Raw genomic sequence first — 13,031 nt, 5'->3', positions numbered from 1 at the left:
ATCAACAAGATGGCATTACACCACTGTCCCAGAAGAGCAACTATTGTCCAGGAGCACTTACACTCACTTCCAGAATAACAGCACGGTAGTGTAGCAGTTAGCATGGTACTATTACAGCTCAGCGTTCAATCTCAGTGTCCTCTGTAAGGAGTCTGGATGTCCTCCCCATGCAATGTGTGGGTTTCCTCTGGGTGCTCTGGTTTCCTCCCACTGTCTAAAGATGAGGAGTCAGAGTAAGGAAGTTAGGGGAGTGGAGGGAGAACCTCAAGGTGATAAGTGAAACTGGGGAGTGGGGAGGGGTGAAGTAAAGAGTTGGAAAGTTGATTGGTGAAAGAGATACAAGGCTGGAGAAGGGTGAATCTGATTGGAGAGGACAATTGACTGTGCGGGAGAAGACAGAGAGTGGTAGTGGATGATTGCTTCTCAGACTAGAGGCCTGTGACTAGTGGTGTGCCTCAGGGATCTGTGCTGGGACCATTGTTGTTTGTTGTCTATATCACTGGAAAAATGGGCCAGAAAATGGTAGATGGAATTTAATGCAGACAAGTGTGAGGTGTTGCATTTTGGAAGGACAAATCAAGGTAGAACATACACAATAAATGGTAGGGCACTAAGGAGTGCGAAGGAACAAAGGGATCTGGGAGTTCAGATACATAATTCCTTGAAAGTGGTGTCACAGGTAGACAGGGTTGTAAAGAAGGCTTTTGGCATTCTGACATTCATAAATCAAAGTATTGAGTATCAGAGTTGGGATGTTACGGTGAGGTTGTATTAGACATTAGTGAGGCCAAATTTGGAGTATTGTGTGCAGTTCTGGTCACCTAACTATAGGAAGGATATCAGTAAGGTTGAAAGTGTGCAGAGAAGCTTTACTAGGATGTTGCTGGGTCTTCAGGAGTTGAGCTACAGGGAAAGATTGAACAGGTTAGGACTTTATTCCTTGGAGCGTAGAAGAATGAGGGGGGATTTGATAGAGGTTTACAAAATTATGAGGGATATAGACAGAGTAAATGCAAGTAGGCTCTTTCCACTTAGATTAGGAGAGATAAATACGAGAGGACATGGCTTTTGGGTGAAAGGGGAAAGATTTAGGGGGAACATTAGGGGGATCTTCTTCACTCAGAGAGTGGTGGGAGTGTGGAACGAGCTGCTGTCTGATGTGGTAAATGCGGGATCACTCCTAAATTTTAAGAATAAATTGGATAGATACATGGAGGGTTATGGACTGGGTGCAGGTCAATGGGACCAGTGGAATAAAGTTTCAGCACAGACTAGAAGGGCTGAATGGCCTGTTTTCTGTGCTGTAGTGTTCTATGGCTCTAAGGCCATGGAGGAAAGAAAAGGAGCGGAGCCCAGAGGAATGTGATAGGCAGGTAAAGTGATAAGGAGAGAGAGGGGAATGGGATTGGTGAAGGGGGTGGGGGGAGCATGACCGGAAGTTCAAGAAATCGATGTTCATACCATCAGGTTGGAGGCTACTCAGATGAAATATAAGGTGTTGCTCCTCCAACCTGAATGTGGCCTCATCATGACAGTAGAGGAGGCCATGGATGGACATATCAGAATGGGACTAGGAAGTTGAATTAAAATGGGTGGCCACTGGGAGATCCCATGGACAGAGCGTAGATGTTCAGCGAAGTGGTCTCCCAATCTATGTCAGGTCTCACCGATATACAGGAGGCCACACTGGGAGCACCAAATACAGTAGGTAACCCCAACAGACTCACAGGTGAAGTGTCGCCCCACTTAATAAACTGTCCCAAGTTAGTAAACCCTGGTAGGTCAAATATAATGAACTAAACTGTCCCAAATTAGTAAACCCTGGTAGGATGAAGGTATATGAAATAAACTGTCTGGGTTGTTTCTGGTCATGTCCACGATATTCTGAAGTGGGAAGGTGAACAGCCAGAGGACGTGGTACATATTGGTACCAGTGACATAGGTAGGAAAAGGGAGGAGGTCCTGAAAACAGACTACAGGGAGTGAGGAAAGATTGTCAGAAGCAGGACCACAAGGGTAGTAATCTCAGGATTACTGCCTGAGACAGTGAGTATAGGAATAAAGTGTGGTGGAGGATAAATGCGTGGCTGAGGGATTGGAGCAGGGGGCAGGGATTCAGATTTCTGGATCACTGGGACCTCTTTTGGGACAGGCATGACCTGTACAATAAGGATGAGTTGCACTTGAATCTGAGAGAGACCAATATCCTGGCGGGGAGATTTGCTAAGGCTATTGGGGAGAGTTTAAACGAGAACTGCTGGGGGTTGGAAACCGAACTGATGTGACGGAGGAAGGGGCGGTTGGCTCACAAATAGGGAAAGCTTGTACACAGTGTGAGAGGGAGGATAGGCAGGGGATAGAGAAGGGATGCACTCAGACTGATGGTTTGAGACGTGTCTATTTTAATGCAAGGAGTATCATGAACAAAGCAGATGAGCTTAGAGCATGGATCAGTACGGAGCTATGATGCTGTGGCCATTACAGAGACTTGGATGGCTCAAGGGCAGGAATGGTTACGTCGAGTACAGAAAGGTCAGGGAGGCAGACAAAAGAGGTGGGGCATGGCACTGCTGATTAGAGGTAGTGTCACGGCTGTGGAAAAGAAGAAAGTCATGGATGAGTTGTCTACAGAGTCTCTGTGGGTGGAAGTTAGAAACAGGAAAGGGTCAATAACTCTACTGGGTGTTTTTATAGATCACCCAATAGTAACAGGGACCTTGAGGAGCAGATAGGGAGACAGACTCTGGAAAGGTGCAATAATAACAGGGTTGTCGTGATGGGTTTTAATTTCCCCAATATTGATTGGCATCTCCCTGGAGCAAAGGGTTAGATGGGGTAGAGTTTGTTAGGTGTGTTCAGGAAAGTTCTCTGACACAATATTTAGACAAGCCTACAAGAGGAGAGGCTGTACTTGATCTGGTATTGGGAAATGAACCTGATCAGTTGTCAGGTCTCTCAATGGGAGAGCATTTTGGAGACAGTGATCACAATTCTATCTCCTTTACCATGGCATTGGAGAGAGACAGGAGCATACAAGTCAGGAAAACGTTTAATTGGAGTAAAGGGAAATATGAAGCTATCAGGCAGGAACTTGGGGGCATAAGTTGGGAGCAGACATTCTCAGTGAAATGTATGGCAGAAATGTGGCAAGTATTCAGGGGATATATGTGTGGAGTTCTGCAAAGGTACATTCCAATGAGACAGGGAAAAGATGGTAGGGTACAGGAACCATGGTGTACAAAGCCTGTAGAAAATCTAGTCAAGAAGAAAAGAAAAGCTTATGAAAGGCTCAAAAAACTAGGTAATGATAGAGAGCTAGAAAATTATAATGTTAGCAGGAGAGAGCTTATGAATGAAATTAGGAGAGCCAGAAGAGGCCATGAGAAAGCCTTGGTGAGCAGGATTAAGGAAAACCCCAAGGAATTCTACAAGTATGTGAAGAACAAGAGGATAAGATGTGAGAGAATAGGACTAATCAAGTGTGACAGTGGAAAAGTATGTATGGAACCAGAGGAGGTAATGGAGGTACTTAATGAATACTTTGCTTCAGTATTCTCTATGGAAAAAGACCTTGGCAATTGTAGGGTTGACTTACAGTGGACTTGAGCATATAAACATTAAGGAGGATGTGCTGAAGCTTTTGGAGAGCATCAAGTTGGATAAGTCACTGGGACCGGATGAGATATACCCCAGGCTACTGTGGGAGGTGAGGGAGGCGATTGCTGAGCCTCTGGCAATGATCTTTGCATCATCAATGGGGATGGGAGAAGTTCCAGAGGATTGGAGGGTTGCAGATGTTAACAACAGGAATTCTGCAGATGCTGGAAATTCAAGCAACACACATCAAAGCTGCTGGTGAACGCAGCAGGTCAGGCAGCATCTCTAGGAAGAGGTACAGTCGACGTTTCAGGCTGAGACCCTTCGTCAGGACTAACATGAAGGAAGAGTTAGTAAGAGATTTGAAAGTGGGAGGGGGAGGGGGAGAACCAAAATGATAGGAGAAGACAGGAGGGGGATGAATGGAGCCAAGAGCTGGACAGGTGATTGGCAAAGGGGATATGAGAGGATCATGGGACAGGAGGCCCAGGGAGAAAGACAAATGGGGGGAACCCAGAGGATGGGCAAGGGGTATAGTCTGAGGGACAGAGGGAGAAAAAGGAGAGTGAGAGAAAGAATGTGTGTATAAAAATAGATAACGGATGGGGTACGAGGGGGAGGTGGGGCCTTAGCGGAAGTTAGAGAAGTCAATGTTCATGCCATCAGGTTGGAGGCTACCCAGACGGAATATAAGGAGTTGTTCCTCCAACCTGAGTGTGGCTTCATCTTTGCAGTAGAGGAGGCCATGGATAGACATATCAGAATGGGAATGGGATGTGGAATTAAAATATGTGGCCACTGGGAGACCTTGCTTTCTCTGGTGGACAGAGCGTGGATGTTCAGCAAAGCGGTCTCCCAGTCTGCGTCGGGTCTCGCCAATATATAGAAGGCCACATTGGGAGCACCGGACGCAGTATATCACCCCAGCCGACTCACAGGTGAAGTGTCGCCTCACTTGGAAGGACTGTTTGGGGCCCTGAATGGTGGTAGGGGAGGAAGTGTAAGGGCATGTGCAGCACTTGTTCCGCTTACAAGGATAAGTGCCAGGAGGGAGATCAGTGGGGAGGGATGGGGGGGACGAATGGACAAGGGAGTTGTGTAGAGAGTGATCCCTGCGGAAAGCAGAGGGCGGGGGGGGGGGGAGGGATAGATGTCCAACATATTATTCTCCGTAAGCCTCTGGGTCCAACATATTATTCTCCGTAAGCCTCCGGGTCCAACATATTATTCTCCGTAACTGCTGCCACCTCCAACGGAATCCAACCACTAAGCACATCTTTATGTGAGCAGATGTGTGTGAAATGGGAGAGATGCGTTTGAGAGCAGAGTTGATGGTGGAGGAAGAGAAGTCCCTTTCTTTAAAAAAGGAGGACATCTCCTTGTTCTGGAATGAAAAGCCTTATCCTGAGAACAGATGCAGCGGAGATGGAGGAATTGCGAGAAGGGGATGGCATTTTTGCAAGAGACAGGGTGGGAAGAGGAATAGTCCAGGTAGCTGTGAGAGTCCATAGCCTTATAAGCCTACAAATGCCCTTACACTTCCTCCCTGCCATCCCCTTCTCGCAATTTCTCCATCTCTGCCGCATCTGCTCTCAGGATGAGACTTTTCATTCCAGGACGAAGGAGATGTCCTCCTTTTTTAAAGAAAGGGGCTTCCTTTCCTCCACCATCAACTCTGCTCTCAAACGCATCTCTCCCATTTCACGCACATCTGCTCTCATTTCATCCTCCCACTACCCCACTAGGAATAGGGTTCCCCTTGTCCTCACCTACCACCCCACCAGCCTCCAGGTCCAACATATAATTCTCCGTAACTTCCGCCACCTCCAACGGGATCCCACCACCAAGCACATCTTTACCCCCTCCCCACCTCTGCTTTCCGCAGGGATCGCTCCCTACGCGACTCCCTTGTCCATTCATCCCCCCTATCCCTTCCCACCGTTCTCGCTCCCGGCACTTATCCTTGTAAGCGGAACAAGTGCTACACATGCCCTTACACTTCCTCCCTTACCACCATTCAGGGCCCCAAACAGTCCTTCCAGGTGAGGCATCACTTCACCTGTGAGTCGACTGGGGTGATATACTGCGTCCGGAGCTCCCGATGTGGCCTTCTATATATTGGCGAGACCCGACGCAGACTGGGTGACCGCTTTGCTGAACACCTATGCTCTGTCCACCAGAGAAAGCAGGGTCTCCCTGTGGCCACACATTTTAAATTCTATGTCCCATTCCCATTCTGATATATCTATCCACGGCCTCCTCTACTGTAAAGATGAAGCCACACTCAGGTTGGAGGAACAACACCTTATATTCTGTCTGGGTAGCCTCCAACCTGATGGCATGAACATTGACTTCTCTAACTTCCGCTAATGCCCCACCTCCCCTTCTTACCTTATCCATCCATCCATCCATTTATTCATATTTATTTATTCTTTCCCCTTTCTTTCTCTCTCTCTTTTTTCTCTCTCTGTCCCTCTTACTATAACTCGTTGCCTGCTCTCCATCTTCCTCTGGGCTCCCCTCCCTCTTTCTTTCTCCCTAGGCCTCCTGTCCCATGATCCTCTCCCTTCTCCAGCCTGGTATCCCTTTTGCCAATCAACCTTCCATCTCTTAGCTCCATCCCTCCCCCTCCTGTCTTCTCCTATCATTTTGGATCTCCCCCTCAAATCTCTTACTATTTCTTCTTTCAGTTAGTCCTGACAAAGGGTCTTGGCCCGAAAAGTCGCCTGTACCTCTTCCTATGGATGCTGCCTGGCCTTCTGTGTTCCATAAGCATTTTGTGTGTGTTGCTAGAAGGATGTTGCCTGGATTGAGGAGCATGCCTTATGAGAATAGGATGAGTAAACTTGGCCGTTTCTCCTTTGGGCAATGGAGGATGAGAGGTGACCTGATAGAGGTGTATAAGATGATGAGAGGCATTGATCATGTGGATAGTCAGAGGCTTTTCCCAGGGCTGAGATAGTTATCATGAGAGGGCACGGTTTTAAGTTGCTTGGAAGTAGGTACAGAGGAGATGTCAGGGGTAAGTTTTTTATGCAGAGAGTGGTGAGTGCGTGGAATGGGCTGCCAGCAACGGTGGTGGAGGCAGATATGAAGGGGTCTTAGATAGGTACATAGAGCCTAGAATGGGTAACCCTAGGTAATTTTGAAAGTAAGTACGTGTTTCGCACAGCATTGTGAGTTGAAGGGCCTGTATTGTGCTGTAGAACATAAGAACAAGGAGCAGGAGTAGGCCATCCGGCCCATCAATCCTGCCCCACCATTCAATAAGATCATGGCTGATCTGTCCATAAACTCAGCTCCATCTACCTGTCTTTTCTCCATAACCCTTAAATCCCTTACTATGTAAAAACCTATCAAACTGTATCTTAAAAAGGAAGGAGAGAGAAACCAGGGAATTATAGACCAGTTAGCCTAGCGTCGGTGGTGGGGAAACTGCTGGAGTCAGGTACCAAAGATGTGATAACAGCACATTTGGAAAGCGGTGAAATCATCGGACAAAGTCAGCATGGATTTGTGAAAGGAAAATCGTGTCTGACGAATCTCATAGAATTTTTTGAGGATGTAACTAGTAGAGTGGATCGGGGAGAACCAGTGGACGTGGTATATTTGGATTTTCAAAAGGCTTTTGACAAGGTCCCACACAGGAGATTAGTGTGCAAGCTTAAAGCACACGGTATTGGGGGTAAGATATTGATGTGGATAGAGAATTGGTTAGCAGACAGGAAGCAAAGAGTGGGAATAAACAGGACCTTTTCAGAATGGCAGGCAGTGACAGTGGGGTACTGCAAGGCTCAGTGCTGGGACCCCAGTTGTTTACAATATATATTAATGCCTTGGATGAGGGAATTAAATGCAGCATCTCCAAGTTTGCGGATGACACGAAGCTGGGTGGCGGTGTTAGCTGTGAGGAGGATGCTAAGAGGATGCAGTGTGACTTGGATAGGTTGGGTGAGTGGGCAAATTCATGGCAGATGCAATTTAATGTGGATAAATGTGAAGTTATCCACTTTGGTAGCAAAAATAGGAAAACAGATTATTATCTGAATGGTGGCCGATTAGGAAAAGGGGAGGTGCAACGAGACCTGGGTGTCATTATACACCAGTCATTGAAAATGGGCATGCAGGTACAGCAGGTGCTGAAAAAGGCGAATGGTATGCTGGCATTTATAGCAAGAGGAGTCGAGTACAGGAGCAGGGAGGTACTACTGCAGTTGTACAAGGCCTTGGTGAGACCACACCTGGAGTATTGTGTGCAGTTTTGGTCCCCTAATCTGAGGAAAGACATCCTTGCCATAGAGGGAGTACAAAGAAGGTTCACCAGATTGATTCCTGGGATGGCAGGACTTTCATATGAAGAAAGACTGGATGAACTGGGCTTGTACTGATTGGAATTTAGAAGATTGAGGGGGGATCTGATTGAAACGTATAAAATCCTAAAGGGATTGGACAGGCTAGATGCAGGAAGATTGTTCCCGATATTGGGGAAGTCCAGAACGAGGGGTCACAGTTTGAGGATAGAGGGGAAGCCTTTTAGGACCGAGATTAGGAAAAACTTCTTCACACAGAGAGTGGTGAATCTGTGGAATTCTCTGCCACAGGAAACAGTTGAGGCCAGTTCATTGGCTATATTTAAGAGGGAGTTAGATATGGCCCTTGTGGCTACGGGGATCAGAGGGTATGGAGGGAAGGCTGGTGCAGGGTTCTGAGTTGGATGATCAGCCATGATCATAATAAATGGCGGTGCAGGCTCGAAGGGCCGAATGGCCTACTCCTGCACCTATTTTTTCTATGTTTAGTGAAGAAGCCTCAACTGCTTCCCTAGGCAGAGAATTCCACAGATTCAACACTCTCTGAGAAAAACAGTTTCTCCTCATCTCCATCCTAAATCTTCTCCCCTGAACCTTGAGGCAATGTCCCCTAGTTCTAGTCTCACCTACCAATGGAAACAATTTTCCTACTTTTATCTTATCTATCCCTTTCAAAATTTTGTATGTTTCTATAAGAACCGCTCTCATTCTTCTGAATGCCAGAAAGTATAGTCCCAGGTGACTCAATCTTTCCTCGTAGGTTAACCCCTTCATCCCTGGAATCAACCTGGTGAACCTCCTCTGCACTGCCTCCAAAGCCAGTATATCATTCCTCAAGTATGGAGACCAGAACTGCATACAGAACTCCAGGTGCGGCCTCACCAGTACCCTGTATAGTTGCAGCATGACCTCCCTGCTCTTGAATTCAGTCCCTCTAGCAATGAAGACCAACATTCTGCTTGCCTTCTTCATAACCTGTTGTATCTGCAAGCCAACGTTTTGCAGTTCATGAACAAGCTCTCCCAAGTCCCCTTGCACAACAGCATGCTGCAATCTTTCACCATTTAAATAATAATCTGATCTTCTATTATTCCTTCCAAAGTGGATGATTTCACATTTACCAACATTGTATTCCATCTACCAGACCTTGGCCCACTCACTTAACCTATCTATATCCCTCTGCAGACTCTCCATATCCTCTGTACAATTTGCTTTTCCACTCAGTTTAGTGTCATCAGCAAATTTTGCTCCACCACACTCAGTCCCCTCTTCCAAATCTTCAATGTAAATGGTAAACAGCTGCGGGGCCAGCACCGACCCCTGTGGCACCCCACTCACTACTGACTGCCAACAGGAGAAACATCCATTTATATCAACTCTCTGCCTTCTACTGGTTAACCAATCCACTATCCATGCCAATACACTTCCTCCGACTCCATGCATCCGTATCTTATTTATAAGTCTCTTGTGCGGCACCTTATCGAACGCCTTCTGGAAATCCAAGTATATGACATCCACCTGTTCCCCTCTATCCACTGCATTCATTATGGTTTTCTATGTTTCTATGTTCTGTTTCTAAGTTAGAAAATTCTGATAGGTCAAATGTAAATGAACTAAACTGTCCCTGGTTAGTAAACGCTGGTAGGTCAAATGTAAATTAAATAAACTGTCCGTAGTTAGTAAACTTTGGCAGGACAAATGTAAACAGATAGAAACATGGAAAGATAGAAAACCTACAGCACGATACATGCCCTTCGGCCCAAATACTGTGCCAAACATGTATTTACTTGAGATGGCAACAGTGCTGCTGAGCAGAGAGACCTAGGGGTCCAAGTTTATAGCTCCATGAAATTGGCTACACAGATTGATCAGAGGGTTAAGAAGGCATATGGTATGCTTGCCTTTATTAATTGAGGCACTGAGTTCAAAAGTCAGAAAATTATGTTGCAGCTTTTAAAGCTCTAATTAAGAGTCTAAGGCCAGATGGCACAACCCAACCCCAGAAAAGAGGGACATCCATTTAGAATGGAGATGAGGAATTTCTTTTGCCAGAGAGTGGTAAATTGCAGCATTCGTTGCCACAGGCAGCTGTAGAGGAAAAGTCTTTGTGTATATTTAAGACAGAGGTTGATAGATTCTTGATTGGTCAGAGCATGGAGGGATATGGTGAGAAGGCAGGAGATTGGGACTGAGAGGAAAATTGGATCAGCCTTGATGAAATGGCAGGGCAGAGTCGCTGGGCCAAATGGCCTAATTCTGCTCCTATATTTAATGGTCTTATGGTTAATACTCTCCCACCATGGGAAACATCCTCTCCACATCCACTCTATCAAGGTCTTCCACTATTTAGACCATGAGACCATAAGACAAAGGAGCAGAAGTAGGCCATTCAGCCCATCGAGTCTGCTCCGCCATTTTATCATGAGCTGATCCATTTTCTCCTATTTAGTCCCACTCCCCCGCCTTCTCACCATAACCTTTGATGCCCTGGCTACTCAGATACCTATCAATCTCTGCCTTAAATACACCCAATGACTTGGCCTCCTCTACTGCCTGTGGCAACAAATTCCATAGATTCACCACCCTCTGACTAAAAAAATTTCTTCGCATTTCTGTTCTGAATGGGCGCCCTTCAATCCTTAAGTCATGCCCTCTCGTACTAGACTCCCCCATCATGGGAAACAACTTTGCCACATCCACTCTGTCCATGCCTTTTAACATTCGGAATGTTTCTATGAGGTCTCCCCTCATTCTTCTAAACTCCAGGGAATACAGTCCAAGAATGGACAAATGTTCCTCATATGTTAACCCTCTCATTCCCAGAATCATTCTAGTGAATCTTCTCTGTTCCCTCTCCAACGTCTGCACATTCTTTCTTAAATAAGGAGATGAACACTGCCCACAGTACTCCAAGTGTGGTCTCACCAGCGCCTTATAGAGCCTCAACATCACATCCCTGCTCCTATACTCTATTCCTCTAGAAATGAATGCCAACATTGCATTCACCTTCTTCACTACTGACTCAACCTGGAGGTTAACTTTAAGGGTATCCTGTACGAGGACTCCCAAGTCCCGTTGCATCTCAGAACTTTGAATTCTTTCCCCACTTAAATAATAGTCTGCCCGTTTATTTTTTCTGCCAAAGTGCATAACCATACACTTTCCAACATTGTACTTCATTTGCCACTTCTTTGCCCATTCTTCCAATCTATCCAAGTCTCTCTGCAGACTCTCCGTTTCCTCAGCACTACCGGCCCCTCCACCTATCTTCGTATCGTCAGCAAACTTAGCCACAAAGCCATCTATTCCATAATCCAAATCGTTGATGTACAATGTAAAAAGAAGCCGCCCCAACACTGATCCCTGTGGAACACCACTGGTAACCGGCAGCCAACCAGAATAGGATCCCTTTATTCCCACTCTCTGTTTCCTGCCAATCAGCCAATGCTCTATCCACGTATGTAACTTTCCCGTAATTCCATGGGCTCTTATCTTGTTAAGTAGCCTCATGTGTGGCACCTTGTCAAAGGCCTTCTGAAAATCCAAATATACAACATCCACTGCATCTCCCTTGTCTAGCCTACTGGTAATTTCCTCAAAAAATTGTAATAGGTTTGTCAGGCAGGATTTTCCTTTAAGGAATCCATGCTGAGTTCTGCCTATCTTGTCATATGCCTCCAGGTACTCTGTAACCTCATCCTTGACAATCGACTCCAACAACTTCCCAACCCCCGATGTCAAGCTAACAGGTCAATAATTTCCTTTTTGCTTCCTTGCCCCCTTCTTAAATAGCGGAGTGACATTTGCAATCTTCCAGTCTTCCGGAACCATGCCAGAACCTATCGATTTTTGAAAGATCAATGAGGTCACCCCTCATTCTTTTGATTTCTAGTGAGTACAGGTCCAGAGCCATCAAATGCTCTTCACATGGAAAGCCTTTCAAATCGGAAACATATTCATGAACCTCCCTTGAGCCCTCTCCAGTTTCAACACATCCTTTCTTAGGTAAGGGGCCCAAAACTGCTCACAATACTCCAAGTGAAGCCTTACAGCGCTTTATAAAATCCCAACATTATGTCCTTGCTTTTATATCTTAGTCCTTTTGAAATTAATGCTAACATTGCATTTACCTTCCTCACCACTGACTCAACCTGAAAATTAATCTTTAGGGAATCCTGCATGAGGACTCCCAAAGTCCCTTTGTACCTCAGATTTTTGAATTTTCTCTCCGTTTAGAAAATCGTCTACACTTGTATTTTTCTACCGAAGTGCATGTCCGTACACTTCCTGACACTGTATTCTATCTGTCATTTCTTTGCCCATTCTCCTAATCTGTCTAAGTCCTTCTGTGGCCTCCCTGCTTTCTCAAAGTAATTATTCAATTGGTCTGCCATGCCCTTGCTCCCCATAATCAATTCACCTGTTTCTGTCTGTAGGGGACCTACATTTGTCTTTACCAGTCTTTTCCTTTTTACATATCTATAAAAGCTTTTACAGTCAGTTTTTATGTTCCCTGCCAGTTTTCTCTCATAATCTTTTTCCCCTTCCTAATTAAGCCCTTTGTCCTCCTCTACTGAACTCTGAATTTCTCCCAGTCCTCAGGTGAGCCACTTTCTCTGGCTAATTTGTATGCTTCTTCTTTGGAATTGATACTATCCCTAATTTCTCTTGTCAGCCACGGGTGCACTACCTTCCTTGATTTATTCTTTTGCCAAACTGGGATGAACAATTGTTGTAGTTCATCCATGCAATCTTTAAATGCTTGCCATTGCATATCCACCGTCAATCCTTTAAGTGTCATTTGCCAGTCTATCTTAGCTAATTCACGTCTCATACCTTCAAAGTTATCCCTCTTTAAGTTCAGAACCTTTGTTTCTGAATTAACTATGTCACTCTCCATCTTAATGAAGAATTCCACCATATTATGGTCACTCTTACCCAAGGGGCCTCTCAGGACAAGATTGCTAATTAACCCTTCCTCATTGCTCAAAACCCAGTCCAGAATAGCCTGCTCTCCAGTTGGTTCCTCGACATGTTGGTTCAAAAAACCATCCCGCATACATTCCAAGAAATCCTCTTCCTCAGCACCTTTACCAATTTGGTTCACCCAATCTACATGTAGAT

At 45.6% G+C, this 13,031-nt stretch overlaps 1 protein-coding gene across 1 annotated transcript in view; it reads right to left on the bottom strand.

Moving 5' to 3' along the window:
• The window catches only part of LOC134350315 (EMILIN-1-A-like), a 108,811-nt gene that overhangs the window by 25,399 nt on the left and 70,381 nt on the right, over positions 1-13,031 (bottom strand). The gene's annotated exons all lie outside the window — the stretch shown is intronic.

Source organism: Mobula hypostoma, chromosome 8, assembly GCF_963921235.1.
Source record: "Mobula hypostoma chromosome 8, sMobHyp1.1, whole genome shotgun sequence".
In the NCBI taxonomy this organism is placed as follows: domain Eukaryota; kingdom Metazoa; phylum Chordata; class Chondrichthyes; order Myliobatiformes; family Myliobatidae; genus Mobula; species Mobula hypostoma.
The sequence above is the reverse complement of the archived record's forward strand: the minus strand, read 5'-3'. Positions and strand labels throughout refer to the sequence as shown.